This window comes from Lipotes vexillifer, unplaced genomic scaffold (assembly GCF_000442215.2).
Source record: "Lipotes vexillifer unplaced genomic scaffold, Lipotes_vexillifer_v1.1 scaffold586, whole genome shotgun sequence".
Taxonomy (NCBI): domain Eukaryota; kingdom Metazoa; phylum Chordata; class Mammalia; order Artiodactyla; family Lipotidae; genus Lipotes; species Lipotes vexillifer.
Window position 1 is genome coordinate 165252 of NW_006781860.1, and position 15302 is coordinate 180553.

Here is a 15302-nt window from a genome sequence, read left to right on the forward strand (position 1 = left end):
CCCCCGCTCCTTCAGCATCCCTTTCCCCTAAAGTCACTTCCTGTGCTTTCCCTCTCATAATGCTAAAACCCACCAACTCAGCAAAATCCAGCCCGCTGAATCTGGAGTCATGGGACACAGAAGCTAAAGAACATCACTTTTTAATGGAATCAATGAATGCCCAAAACACATTTGTCTTCAGAATGCCTCAGGAAAAAAATTCTTCCCTTCACCAATGCAAATCCCTTTGGAAGGAGGCTGCACCAATGGGACTAAAGTTAATAGATCTCTGGTCCTTTTCCTCATAGGAAAATGAATCATTATGGCATGAGTCCACCAACAGATGCAGGATATTAACCAGTTTACTGCAAATAATTACACCACAAAATTCCAATTATTTTAACCTATCCACCACTTAACATTTAAAAAGGTACAGAAGTAATCGTTCACTCTCTAGAGTTAAGTGATCCTTTTCTCTCTTTCTTCCCTTCCTACCTTCATTTTCTTTCTTTTGTTCCCTCCCTTTCTTCTTGTTTCATGTTTGTTGTTTACAAGGCCATAGCATTAAACATGCCTTTTTCAGAGCTTTTCAAATTGCAGTGGACAATTGTATAATGATCCTTACTACCTAGGTGAGGTACACGGTAAGCAGCTCAGATTAATCTGTAATATCAAAATACTATAGCTTATCTTAGCGGCATAGAATTGCTCTCAGACCACAAGATTCATCTATAACCTGATTAAAGGTCAAAGTATCTACGTGAAACGGAGTGTTGTCAGCTGTAGAGGGAGTGGGAGGATAAGGTGGATTGAACTGAAACTTCTTTCCCACACTCCCTTCCCTCCATCATCAGGGCTAGAGGTAGGAAGAACACTGAACTTTAGAGAAGAACTTCACTATGGTGCCGTTCAGTCATTGTCATGGGGAAGCTGCATCCAGAAGCTCAACACGGGTAGACACTGAACAGAACACTAGCATGTTAAGGATTAGCTCCACAGCCATGTTGCCAATACTATGCAATTCCCAAATCGTCTTCGGAAGGCGATTAGTGCCCTAGGCGACGAATGGTGTTCAATTCTTAGGAACCTAAGAGGGAAATCATCTGTAGCTTGCCATTTTTTGCCCACCTCATTCATAAAACCAGAGCTTCCCACACTGTAGTACCAGCTGAAGCGGAGGGAAAAGGTCTTCACATACAGTAGACTACTGGGAGGTTTGAATTCAAAACTCCCAAGAAGAGATAGGGGCTTTATTAATCTACAGGGAGGGTTAGCAATCCCTGGGCATGTGCCAGAAAGGGGCGCTTCAATGTGGAAGCTTTTTTTTTTTTTTTTTTTTAACATCTTTATTGGGGTATAATTGCTTTACAATGGTGTGTTAGTTTCTGCTTTATAACAGAGTGAGTCAGTTATACATATATATATGTTCCCATATCCCTTCCCTCTCTGTCTCCCTCCCTCTCACCCTCCCTATCCCACCCCTCCAGACAGCCACAAAGAACCGAGCCGGTTTCCCTGTGCCATGCGGCTGCTTCCCACTGGCTATCTACCTTACGTTTGTTAGTATATATATGTCCATGTCTCTCTCTCGCCCTAACACACCTCACCCTTCCCCCTCCCCATATCCTCAAGTCTGTTCTCCAGTAGGTCTCTGTCTTTATTCCTGTTTTACCCCTAGGTTCTTCATAACATTTTTTTTTTTTTAATTCCATATATATGTGTTAGCATACGGTATTTGTCCTTCTCTTTCTGACTTACTTCACTCTGTATGACAGACTCTAGATCTATCCACCTCATTACAAATAGCTCAATTTCGTTTCTTTTTATGGCTGAGTAATATTCCATTGTATATATGTGCCACATCTTCTTTATCCATTCATCCGACGACGGGCACTTAGGTTGTTTCCATCTCCGGGCTATTGTAAATAGAGCTGCAATGAACATTTTGGTACATGACTCTTTCTGAATTCTGGTTTCCTCAGGGTATATACCTAGTAGTGGGATTGCTGGGTCATATGGTAGTTCTATTTGTAGTTTTTTAAGGAACCTCCATACTGTTCTCCATAGTGGCTGAACCAATTCACATTCCCACCAGCAGTGCAAGAGTGTTCCCTTTTCTCCACACCCTCTCCAGCATTTATTGTTTCTAGATTTTTTGATGATGGCCATTCTGACTGGTGTGAGATGATATCTCATTGTAGTTTTGATTTGCATTTCTCTAATGATTAATGATGTTGAGCATTCTTTCATGTGTTTGTTGGCAGTCTGTATATCTTCTTTGGAGAAATGTCTATTTAGGTCTTCTGCCCATTTTTGGATTGGGTTGTTTATTTTTTTGTTATTGAGCTGCATGAGCTGCCTGTAAATTTTAGAGATTAATCCTTTGTCAGTTGATTCATTTGCAAATATTTTCTCCCATTCTGAGGGTTGTCTTTTGGTCTTGTTTATGGTTTCCTTTGCTGTGCAAAAGCTTTGAAGTTTCATTAGGTCCCATTTGTTTATTTTTGTTTTTATCTCCATTACTCTAGGAGATGGGTCAAGAAGGATCTTGCTGTGATTTATGTCATAGAGTGTTCTGCCTATGTTTTCCTCTAAGAGTTTGATAGTTTCTGGCCTTACATTTAGGTCTTTAATCCATTTTGAGCTTATTTTTGTGTATGGTGTTAGGGAGTGATCTAATCTCATACTTTTACATGTACCTGTCCAATTTTCCCAGCACCACTTATTGAAGAGGCTGTCCTTTCTCCACTGTATATTCCTGCCACCTTTATCAAAGATAAGGTGACCATACGTGCATGGGTTTTTCTCTGGGCTTTCTATCCTATTCCATTGATCTGTCTTTCTGTTTTTGTGCCAGTACCATACTGTCTTGATTACTGTAGCTTTGTAGTATAGTCTGAAGTCAGGCAGCCTGATTCCTCCAGCTCCATTTTTTGTTCTCAAGATTGCTTTGGCTATTCGGGGTCTTTTGTGTTTCCATACAAATTGTGAAATTTTTTGTTCTAGTTCTGTGAAAAATGCCAGTGGTAGTTTGATAGGGATTGCATTGAATCTATAGATTGCTTTGGGAAGTAGAGTCATTTTCACAATGTTGATTCTTCCAATCCAAGAACATGGTATATCTCTCCATCTGTTTGTATCATCTTTAATTTCTTTCATCAGTGTCTTATAATTTTCTGCATACAGGTCTTTTGTCTCCTTAGGTAGGTTTATTCCTAGATATTTTATTCTTTTTGTTGCAATGGTAAATGGGAGTGTTTTCTTGATTTCACTTTCAGATTTTTCATCATTAGTATATAGGAATGCCAGAGATTTCTGTGCATTAATTTTGTATCCTGCTACTTTACCAAATTCATTGATTAGCTCTAGTAGTTTTCTGGTAGCATCTTTAGGATTCTCTATGTATAGTATCATGTCATCTGCAAACAGTGACAGCTTTACTTCTTCTTTTCCGATTTGGATTCCTTTTATTTCCTTTTCTTCTCTGATTGCTGTGGCTAAAACTTCCAAAACTATGTTGAATAAGAGTGGTGAGAGTGGGCAACCTTGTCTTGTTCCTGACCTTAGTGGAAATGCTTTCAGTTTTTCGCCATTGAGGATGATGTTGGCTGTGGGCTTGTCATATACGGCCTTTATTATATTGAGGAAAGTTCCCTCTACACCTACTTTCTGCAGGGTTTTTATCATAAATGGGTGTTGAATTTTGTCAAAAGCTTTCTCTGCATCTATTGAGATGATCATATGGTTTTTCTCCTTCAATTTGTTAATATGGTTAATCACATTGATAGATTTGCGTATATTGAAGAATCCTTGCATTCCTGGAATAAACCCCACTTGATCATGGTGTATGATCCTTTTAATGTGCTGTTGGATTCTGTTTGCTAGTATTTTGTTGAGGATTTTTGCATCTATGTTCATCAGTGATATTGGCCTGTAGTTTTCTTTCTTTGTGACATCCTTGTCTGGTTTTGGTATCAAGGTGATGGTGGCCTCGTAGAATGAGTTTGGGAGTGTTCCTCCCTCTGCTATATTTTGGAAGAGTTTGAGAAGAATAGGTGTTAGCTCTTCTCTAAATGTTTGATAGAATTCGCCTGTGAAGCCATCTGGTCCTGGGCTTTTGTTTGTTGGAAGATTTTTAATCACAGTTTCAATTTCAGTGTTTGTGATTGGTCTGTTCATATTTTCTATTTCTTCCTGATTCAGTCTTGGCAGTTTGTGCATTTCTAAGAATTTGTCCATTTCTTCCAGATTGTCCATTTTATTGGCATAGAGTTGCTTGTAGTAATCCCTCATGATTTTTTGTATTTCTGCAGTGTCAGTTGTTACTTCTCCTTTTTCATTTCTGATTCTATTGATTTGAGTCTTCTCCCTTATTTTCTTGATGAGTCTGGCTAATGGTTTATCAATTTTGTTAATCTTCTCAAAGAACCAGCTTTTAGTTTTATTGATCTTTGCTATTGTTTCCTTCATTTCTTTTTCATTTATTTCTGATCTGATTTTTATGATTTCTTTCCTTCTGCTAACTCTGGGGTTTTTTTGTTCTTCTTTCTCTAATTGCTTGAGGTGCAAGGTTAGGTTGTTTATTCGAGATGTTTCCTGCTTCTTAAGGTGGGCTTGTATTGCTATAAACTTCCCTCTTAGAACTGCTTTTGCTGCATCCCATAGGTTTTGGGTCGTTGTATCTCCATTGTCATTTGTTTCTAGGTATTTTTTAATTTCCTCTTTGATTTCTTCAGTGATCACTTCGTTACTAAGTAGTGTATTGTTTAGCCTCCATGTGTTTGTATTTTTTACTGCTCTTTTCCTATAATTGATATCTAATCTCATGGCGTTGTGGTCGGAAAAGATACTTGATATAATTTCAATTTTCTTAAATTTACCAAGGCTTGATTTGTGACCCAAGATATGATCTATCCTGGAGAATGTTCCATGAGCACTTGAGAAAAATGTGTATTCTGTTGTTTTTGGATGGAGTGTCCTATAAATATCAATTAAGTCCATCCTGTTTAATGTATCATTTAAAGCTTGTGTTTCCTTATTTATTTTCATTTTGGATGATCTGTCCATTGGTGAAAGTGGGGTGTTGAAGTCCCCTACTATGAATGTGTTACTGTCGATTTCCCCTTTTATGGCTGCTAGTTTTTGCCTTATGTATTGAGGTGCTCCTATGTTGGGTGCATAAATATTTACAATTGTTATATCTTCTTCTTGGATCGATCCCTTAATCATTATGTAGTGTCCTTCTTTGTCTCTTCTGATAGTCCTTATTTTAAAGTCTATTTTGTCTGATATGAGAATTGCTACTCCAGCTTTCTTTTGGTTTCCATTTGCATGGAATATCTTTTTCCATCCCCTTACTTTCAGTCTGTATGTGTCTCTAGGTCTGAAGTGGGTCTCTTGTAGACAGCATATATATGGGTCTTGTTTTTGTATCCATTCAGCCAATCTGTGTCTTTTGGTGGGAGCATTTAGTCCATTTACATTTAAGGTAATTATCGATATGTATGTTCCTATTCCCATTTTCTAAATTGTTTTGGGTTCGTTATTATAGGACTTTTCCTTCTCTTGTGTTTTTGTCTAGAGAAGTTCCTTTAGCATTTGTTGTAAAGCTGGTTTGGTGGTGCTGAACTCTCTCAGCTTTTGCTTGTCTGTAAAGGTTTTAATTTCTCCATCAAATCTGAATGAGATCCTTGCTGGGTAGAGTAATCTTGGTTGCAGGTTTTTCTCCTTCATCACTTTCAGTATGTCCTGCCACTCCCTTCTGGCTTGTAGAGTTTCTGCTGAGAGATCAGCTGTTAACCTTATGGGGATTCCCTTGTGTGTTATTTGTTGTTTTTCCCTTGCTGCTTTTAATATGCTTTCTTTGTATTTAGTTTTTGACAGTTTGATTAATATGTGTCTTGGCGTATTTCTCCTTGAATTTATCCTGTATGGGACTCTCTGTGCTTCCTGGACTTGATTAACGATTTCCTTTCCCATATTAGGGAAGTTTTCAACTATAATCTCTTCAAATATTTTCTCAGTCCCTTTCTTTTTCTCTTCTTCTTCTGGAACCCCTATAATTCGAATGTTGGTGCGTTTAATGTTGTCCCAGAGGTCTCTGAGACTGTCCTCAGTTCTTTTCATTCTTTTTTCTTTATTCTGCTCTGCAGTAGTTATTTCCACTATTTTATCTTCCAGGTCACTTATCCGTTCTTCTGCCTCATTTATTCTGCTATTGATCCCATCTAGAGTATTTTTCATTTCATTTATTGTGTTGTTCATCATTGTCTGTTTCATCTTTATTTCTTCTAGGTCCTTGTTAACTGCTTCTTGCATTTTGTCCATTCTATTTCCAAGATTTTGGATCATCTTTACTATCATTATTCTGAACTCTTTTTCAGGTAGACTGCCTATTTCCTCTTCATTTGTTAGGTCTGGTGGGTTTTTATCCTGCTCCTTCATCTGCTGTGTGTTTTTCTGTCTTCTCATTTTGCTTATCTTACTGTGATTGGGTTCACCTTTTTGCAGGCTGCAAGTTCGTAGCTCCCGTTGTTTTTGATGTCTGTCTCCAGTGGCTAAGGTTGGTTCAGTGGGTTGTGTAGGCTTCCTGGTGGAGGGGACTAGTGGCTGTGTTGTGGTGTATGAGGCTAGATCTTGTCTCTCTAGTGGGCAGGTCCACGTCTGGTGGTGTGTTTTGGGGTGTCTGTGGACTTATTATGATTTTAGGCAGCCTCTCTGCTAGTGGGTGGGGTTGTGTTCCTGTTTTGCTATATGGTTGGCATAGGTTGTCCAGCACTGTAGCTTGCTGGTCGTTGAGGGAAGCTGGGTGCTGGTGTTGAGATGGAGATCTCCGGGAGATTTTCGCCGTTTGATATTATGTGGGGCTGGGAGGTCTCTTCTTGACGAGTGTTCTGAAGTTGGCTCTCCCACCTCAGAGGCAGAGTCCTGACTCCTGGCTGGAGCAGCAAGAGCCTTTCATCCACTCGGCTTAATGGACTGTTGTGAAAAATTCAACTTTTGATCCAACTCAAAAAGTTAATTATATGAAAGTTCTTTGCATAGTACAGAATTTTTTTGTTTAGTTCAAGTCCCGTCCAGTCCTCTGGAATTAATCCTCCGGAAAGAAGGGGAAAGCATGTGGTCATAAACAGGGTGCCTAACATGCATTAATCAGATTCATCAAATGCCAGACAAGGCTCAGATGCTTCTGCTCAGTGCTTGCTCTTGTCAGAAAGCCACAGAAATCTTGCTGTTTGTCATAAACTAAAAGCAATTTCAATCCTTAGGCAGAGTTGCATTAATAAGTGAAAATCGCTTGGAAGGAGACAAGGAGAAAGATGAGCAACACTTGGTTAAGATTCCTCGACAGTAACTAAGATGCTTTCTTTCAGAGATGCTTACGCTTTTAACACAGGCTTGCAAAATAACATTCAAATAATAAACCACTTATCCAAAAGGCATCGTGGTAAGACCTCTAGGTTTAGAATCAGGCAAAAGTCAATGTGGAAGCTCTTAAAGAGAGAGGACTTGAGAGGTGGGAGAGCTAGGGAACAAGGGGACATTCACATACTCCAAACGCTTGGACAGTGAGGACTTGGCCTCTATGTATAATACAAAGGACCAAGAAAGCCTTGGTCACAGCACTTGATCTCAATCCCTCCCCATCTCACACCATCCCCCAACTCTAGACGTTGGGATCATTTCCTGAACCACAGAATAAAGAACTGCTCACACCTCCATAGGATGCTGTATTTGTTCGGGGGAAGACAGAAAGAACAGGACGCAGAATGGACAGACGATGACCCCGCTCAATAGTCATCTGAGCACTGGCTCACCATCACCGGGAAGAATCGCAACCAGCCAACCTAGATGGACCTAAAGCTATCTCCCCAACCTCTCCCTTCCCAAGAGGGCAGCTAGATACCCACCCTGTAGAAAACAAAGTAGCAGCAGAATCAATATCATCACACCCAACCACCAGCCAGGTGAGAGTGTGTCCAGACCCACAGGACTCACACATTCCTGGTGTGTCTCTAGGCTGGAGTAGGAGGCAACAGGCTTACTCAGCCTGATCTCACCTGTGGTGAACATTTGTTGTGTTTTGATTACAGGACTTCCAAATACCCTTCCATTTGTGGCGAGCCCTCTGATGGCAGGTCCTCCCACCATGGAAGTGCTGCTCTGTTTAGCACTACACTGTTTGGTTAGGCTGACACTTTGTCCAGAGCCAAATTTTCTCGATGGAGAAAGCACTAAATTGATTAATATTCGAGCACAAGTTCTTTGCTTCATCACAAAATAAAAACAGTTAGTCCAGAGCCTGGCACCAGTCTGCAGACTACGCTTTGTGAAGAACGGATCTGGGGCCATACATTACCTCTCTTAGTATTCAGCCAGGTGTGTAGATGCACATGACCTAAATTCAGTGACCAGGTGCTCCTACCTGGGTCTTTGGATCTCGAAGGAGAGAAGCAAAGACGTAGGGACAGTTGAGAAGCTACACACGGTGGTGTGAGCATTTTCAGAACACCAGCAGGAGTACCAGCCTTGAAAGTCCACAGGTAGCAGCAGCATTAACTGCTCAGAGTTGGGACAACAGCGACACCCTAAACAGATGACAGCATGCCCTGCCATGTTCGCCACTTACAGCCTCTCTTGGTTTCCATTTTTCTGGGCCTGGTTCTCCAGCCTGTCCATCATTTATGTGAGCTACCCAAGAACTTCTAATAGATTCTTTTTCTGCCTAGGTGAGCCAAGAGAGGATTTTGTCTCCTGCATCCAAGAAATTTGACTGATAAACCTCTCTCACATTCCAATCAGATGACTGGTGATACCTGTGTGCGTACCAAGGTCACCAAACAATTTTCGGATGGTAATTTGGCCTCTCCTATGTTAACTAGAAAACTCTGGGCTTCTTGGTAACTATAGTTCTCACTGAAAATTAATTAATTGGCATTTAGGTCTTAAACATCAGGTGATAAGTAGGGATAATGTGAGTCCACTCCAGAGAGAAAGATCGATACTCTGTAAGATGATCAACTTGGACTTCATATGCTACAATGGTGACACTCAGAACATGGGTTGTGGCAAATTCACCACATGTGTATCTGTGGAGACCTGGCCTGGGGACCCCTTCTGCAGAGTTACAACTCCTACTCTACCCTCCACCACCCTATGGCTTTCTTACAGTTACTGAAGATTAAATCAGACTTATTTACAGTCTTCTAAGTTTGAAACAGGCAATAGAATCAACAGGTTCAAATTAAGCTCTTAGAAGTTCATAACTTGCCAGCAAGGCAAGTTATGGATCCTTTTTCTTAAATAAATTTATTTATTTTTGGCTGCGTTGGGTCTTCGTTGCTGCACGCAGGCTTTCTCTAGTTGCAGCGAGTGGGGACTACTCTTCATTGCAGTGCACGGGCTTCTCATTGCGGTGGCTTCTCTTGTTGCAGAGCACGGGCTCTAGGCACACGGGCTTCAGTAGTTGTGGCACACGGGCTCAGTAGTTGTGGCTCGCAGGCTCTAGAGCACAGGCTCAGTAGATGTGGTGCATGGGCTTAGCTGCTCCGCAGCATGTGGGATCTTCCCAGACCAGGGCTCGAACCCGTGTCCCCTGCAGTGGCAGGCGGCTTCTTAACAACTGCACCACCAGGGAAGCCCCAACTTATGAATCTTGAAATAAACTTGTGCATGTGCATCACATTGGCACAGTTCCCCGTTTATCACCCGTAAGCATCCCATAGCAAAACCATATGGAAAGAAATTATTATCAAAAAGCAATCTGGGGCTTCCCTGGTGGCGCGGTGGTTGAGAGTCCGCCTGCCGATGCAGGGGACACGGGTTTGTGTCCCGGTCCGGGAGGATCCCACATGCCGCAGAGCGGCTAGGCCCGTGAGCCACGGCCGCTGGGCCTGCACATCTGGAGCCTGTGCTCCGCAGCGGGAGAGGCCACAGCAGTGAGGCCCGCGTACGGCAAAAAGAAAAAAGAAAAAAAAAAAAGCAATCTGTGAATTTTAAAAAATAAATCTTTTTTAAAAAGCAGCAATCTGTAAACCCATATTGACTACATCTCATTAATTTCTGGCTTGATTCTAATTTGTATCATTAAATATTTGCTTGTTGGTTTCATTTCTTTAAACATGAGTAATAATAATTCTACCTCCTTACACATAACAATTAATTCATAACAATTTATATTGCATTATCATTGCTTTATCCAAAATATCTGGATGAAGGTACCTGCAAAATATTCCAATATTATCCCACCACTGTCAACAAAGGTACTGGACAAATAAATCAGTGCTGTCATCTTACTTCTAAAAACAATCAAATAATTTTCTACCAGACAAATCTTAAACCTACAAATAAGTAAACTTTGGATCCCCAGTAATGTTATTAATAAGCCAACTCTCGGGGCTTCTCTGGTGGCGCAGTGGTTGAGAGTCCGCCTGCCAGTGCACGGGACCCGGGTTCGTGCCCCGGTCCGGGAGGATCCCACATGCTGCGGAGCGGCTGGGCCCGTGAGCCGTGGCCGCTGAGCCTGCGCGTCCAGAGCCTGTGCTCCGCAACGGGAGAGGCCACAACAGTGAGAGGCCCGCGTACCGCAAAAATAGAAAAAAGAAATCAACTCTCAGTTTGATGTTTTGTACTCTCCTGATTCTACAGGACCATCTCTTCATTATCAGGAAGAATCACCTGTAGGATCACGTACAGCATTTGACAGCTTGCACAGCGCTTTTATGTGCATCTTGTTAATTCTTATGAACACCCAATGGAGTGGCATAGCATGCAAGCATTTTTATCTCCACTTCACAGATGAAGAAACCAGGGCTCAGGGTGAGCCAAGGCCTTTCTCAAAATGACTTGTCTCAGAACTGCCAGGGTCAAGACTGGTTCAAATCTCAGAACCACCACCCTTCACCACCTGCAAATAAAGCATGAAGACCTTCACATAAACCCCACCGGGCATATCCTTTCTTCTCTGAGCAACAGATGGCGTGACCTTACTGCCTTCATACAGGCATCCGATTTTTCTCTGAGTCTCCTTTTCTTCACAGTTGCCTCCTCCAAAGGATTAGCGCAAACCTGTTCTTAATAGATCCTTTTCTTCCTGCTCATTTTATGGGCTAGTTGTGCAGATATTAGATTTTTAAATGTCTGTAAAAGGACTTTGCAATCATGTGCAGCACCAGCGTGTACAGCAAAGTGTCATTATAATAATTACCACTTACTCAGAAGCCAACGAGAGCAGCTCTCCTTCCTCCTCCCTTCTCCCCCTCCATCCTAAATAATTCAGAGCAAAAAGCAGTAATTCATCGAATCAACAGCCAACATAGACACCACAGGACACAAAATGCCAGGAATATAAAAGATCACAGTCTCCTGAGGGAATAAATGGCTCTGAGATTGGCCTGAGTTCAGGGCATGGCTGTGGCCACATAAATCTGAGTCCCCGTTTTCTGCCCTGTTTTTGGGATAAGCTAAGGGATGAAAGACAGTGAAATAAATATAATATGCTTAGATATCAATGAAGTATGCTGTACACTGTTCCACCAAATATCAAATATTAATGTAATCAAATTAACTCAGATAAAATATTAGAGAAATAATAAAATACACACTCTTTCTCTAGAGGACAAACACAGCCTTTACCTACACATCTCAGCTTTCGAAGATCCCAGAAAGAGAAGGTCCCCAAATTTTGGCTTTGCCAAGGGCAAAACAAGTATGACCGTAGAACAAGAACAAGCCCTTCTTGAGCACAGATTATGACGTATTCCTTTTCGTATGTTAATTTGTACCTCAGTACAGGCATACCTTGGAGATACTGTGGGTTCAGTTCCAGACCAAAATAAATCAAATACTGCAATAAATCGAATCACGAATTCTTTGGTCTCCCAGTGTATATAAAAGTTATGTTTATACTATAGTCTACTAAGTGTGCAATAGCATTAGGTCTAAAAAAATGTACATACCTCCATTACAAAATACTTTATTGCTAAAAATGCTAACCATCATCTGAGCCTTCAGCGAGCTGTAATCTTTTTGCTGGTGGAGGGTCTTGCCTTAGAGTCGAAGGCCGCTGACCGATCAGGGTGGTGGTGGCTGAAGGCTGGTGTGGCTGCAGCAATTTCTTAAAATAAGACAACAGTGAAGTTTGCCGCATCGATTGATTCCTCCTTTCATGAACGATTTATCTGTCTGCTGTCTTATATGGATGCAATTCATGGCGCCCAGCACAATTCCAACAGTAACATCAAAGATCACTGATCACAGATCACCATAACAAATATAATAATAACGAGAATGTCTGCAATATTGCAAGAATTACTAAAATGTGGCACAGAGACACAAAGTGTAAAAACGCTACTGGGAAAATCGTGCCGACAGACTTGCTCTACGCAGGATTGCCACAAACCTTCAATTTGTAAAAAATGCATTATCTGCAAAGCACAGTAAAGCAAAGCACAATACAACAAGATATGTCTGTACATACAACAGTGTTAAAAAGATGTTATTCTTACCTCACACATTAGAAAAAGTGAGGCACAGAAAGGGAAGTTACTTTCCACTAGCCTCTAATGCCAAAGCCAAGGTCAAATGGTGATAAACAGAGTGAAGTGGAAAATCAAGAACGGAAGTGGGAACAGAGGAGGCAGGAGAAGTTTTCGGGTTTGCCAGCAGGAAAATCCAAAGCAAAATGTCAAACAGCAAAATTAACAAGCTAGAAGACCCTGCACGCCATAGGAGTAGCAGGGGCCATCTGCAGCCCACCATATCCCCACAATTACCATTTCCATGCACACCAGTCTGGCTTCCAATGTCAGCGCCTGCAATTCTCTTCTGCGGACTTTCTTTGGCTGCCAGAGCAGGTCTTTCCACTGGAGGTGCTGAGGAACTAGCATCGCCCTGGGGAATAACAAGAGTGGGTGGATGAATACCGCAGCTCTCACACCTCTCAGGAGAGATGACTCTTCGCTGTGTGTTCTACACTGTTTCCCAGGGTTTCCCCACTGATAGTGCACACAGGTTGCCCACAGTAGTAACTGACTTAATAACCCACCTTTTATTTGCTACCTTCTTTTCCCTGTCTCGCTTCCCCACTCCCTACCAGTGTTTCTTGGAATTAACTCAGCAAAGAACTATTTGCAAAGAATTTTAGTCTCAAGGTCTTCTTCTTGAGGGGACCCATACTAAGAAAACAGTCTATCTTATGAATCTAGAACAGTGACAAACTTGTATTGGAGTCATCTAACCCCAATAAATTCATGCGATAGAATTCATTCAAGGACCAGTCTGGAAAAGATGAGTTTCTACACCACACATTTCCTGGGCTGCACTAGCTAGTGGGGAATCTGCAGAACATGAGCCACATCTCACCCTCTCTCTCATCCGTGCATTCCAGTCCCCCCTAAGTTATTTTCAGGAATCCCTGAATGTGTCTCATGTATGCTGCAAACAAACCAATCAGGTTCCTGCCACTTGAGCTGGCTCTATCCCCTGCCCACTGCCCTCAGTAAGGGTCACCATCACAAAGGAGGCAAGAATATACAATGAGGAAAAGACAGTCTCTTCAGCAAGTGGTGTTGGGAAAGTTCAACAGTCACATCTAAATCAATGAAATTAGAACACAACCTCACACCATACACAACAATAAACTCAAAATGGCTTAAAGACCTAAGTATAAGACACCATAAACCTCCTAGAAGAGAAAGGAGGCAAAACATTCTCTGACATAAATCGTACCAATGTTTTCTTAGGTCAGTCTCCCAAGGCAACAGAAATAAAAGCAAAAATAAACAAATGGGACCTAATCAAACTTAGAAGCTTTTGCACAGCAAAGGAAACCATAAACAAAATGAAAAGACAACCTACTGACTGGAGAAAACATTTGCAAATGATGTGACCAACAAGGGCTTAATTTCTAAAATATACAAACAGCTTATACAATTCAATAACAAAAAAACAAACAACCCAGACGAAAAATGGGTAGAAGACCTAAATAGACATTTCTCCAAAGACGACACACAGATGGCCAACAGGCACATGAAAAGATGTTCATCATCTCTAATTATTAGAGAAATGTAAATCAAAACTACAGTGAGGTACCACCTCACACCACTCAGAATGGCCATCATCAAAAAGTCTACAAATAACAAATGTTGGAGAGGGTGTAGAGAAAAGGGAACCCTCTTACACTGTTGGTGGGAATGTAAATTGGTACGGCCACTATGGAGAACAGTATGGAGATTCCTCAAAAAACTAAAAATAGAGTTGCCATATGATCCAGCAATCCCATTACTGGGCATATATCTGGACAAAACTATAATTCAAAGAGATACATGCAGCCCTATGTTCATGGCAGCACTATTTACAATAGCCAAGACATGGAAACAACCTAAATGTCCATCAACAGATGAATGGATAAACAAGATGTGGTACAGATATACAATGGAATGTTACTCAGCCATTAAAAAGAATAAAATAATGCCATTTGCAGTAACATGGGTGGACATAGAGATTATCATACTTAGTGAAGTAAGTCAGAAAGAGACAAATATCATATATCACTCATATGTGGCATCTAAAATACGACACAAATGAACATACCTATGAAATAGAAACAGAGTCACAGACATAGAGAACAGACATGTGGTTGCCAAGGGGGAGGGTAGGATTGGGAGTTTGGGATTAGCAGATATAAACTATTATGTATAGGATGGATAAACAACAAGGTCCCACTGTATAGCACAGGGAACTATATTCAATATCCTGTGATAAACCATAATGGAAAAGAATAAGAAAAAATATATATGTATAACTGAGTCACTTTGCTGCAACTAAGAGAGCAGAAATTAACACAGTATAAATCAAATGTACTTCAATAAAATTTTTTTTAATTAAATTAAATTAAAAAGTAATAGTCACCATCCCTTCTCCGGGGTTCTTATTGCACTGAGGTTACACTGAGCTCCACAGGAAGGGAGAAGAATGTCCTCTTCCCTGCCTTGGTCACACTTTGTCACATGGGCACCTACATGGTATTGTTTGTGCTCCTGAGTCACATAAACTCTGTGTGAAAAAGCCTCTCTGGCATCTGCTGCCTGCAGCCCCTCCAGCCAGTAACCTCAATCATGATCCCATGGGGCCATTTTGGAGAGCATCTCCAAGACAGGACCAGGCTGCACTCTCTAAAGTCTTTACCCATAATCATCCCTGAGCTCCCTTGTTCTTACTCCTCCCCAAACTCCTCTGCCCTTAGACCCTTGATGCCCCATTAGTTACCTCTTCCCAGGTATATATGAATTACAGGACTGCTCACAGCTTGGGCCTCAGCAGGA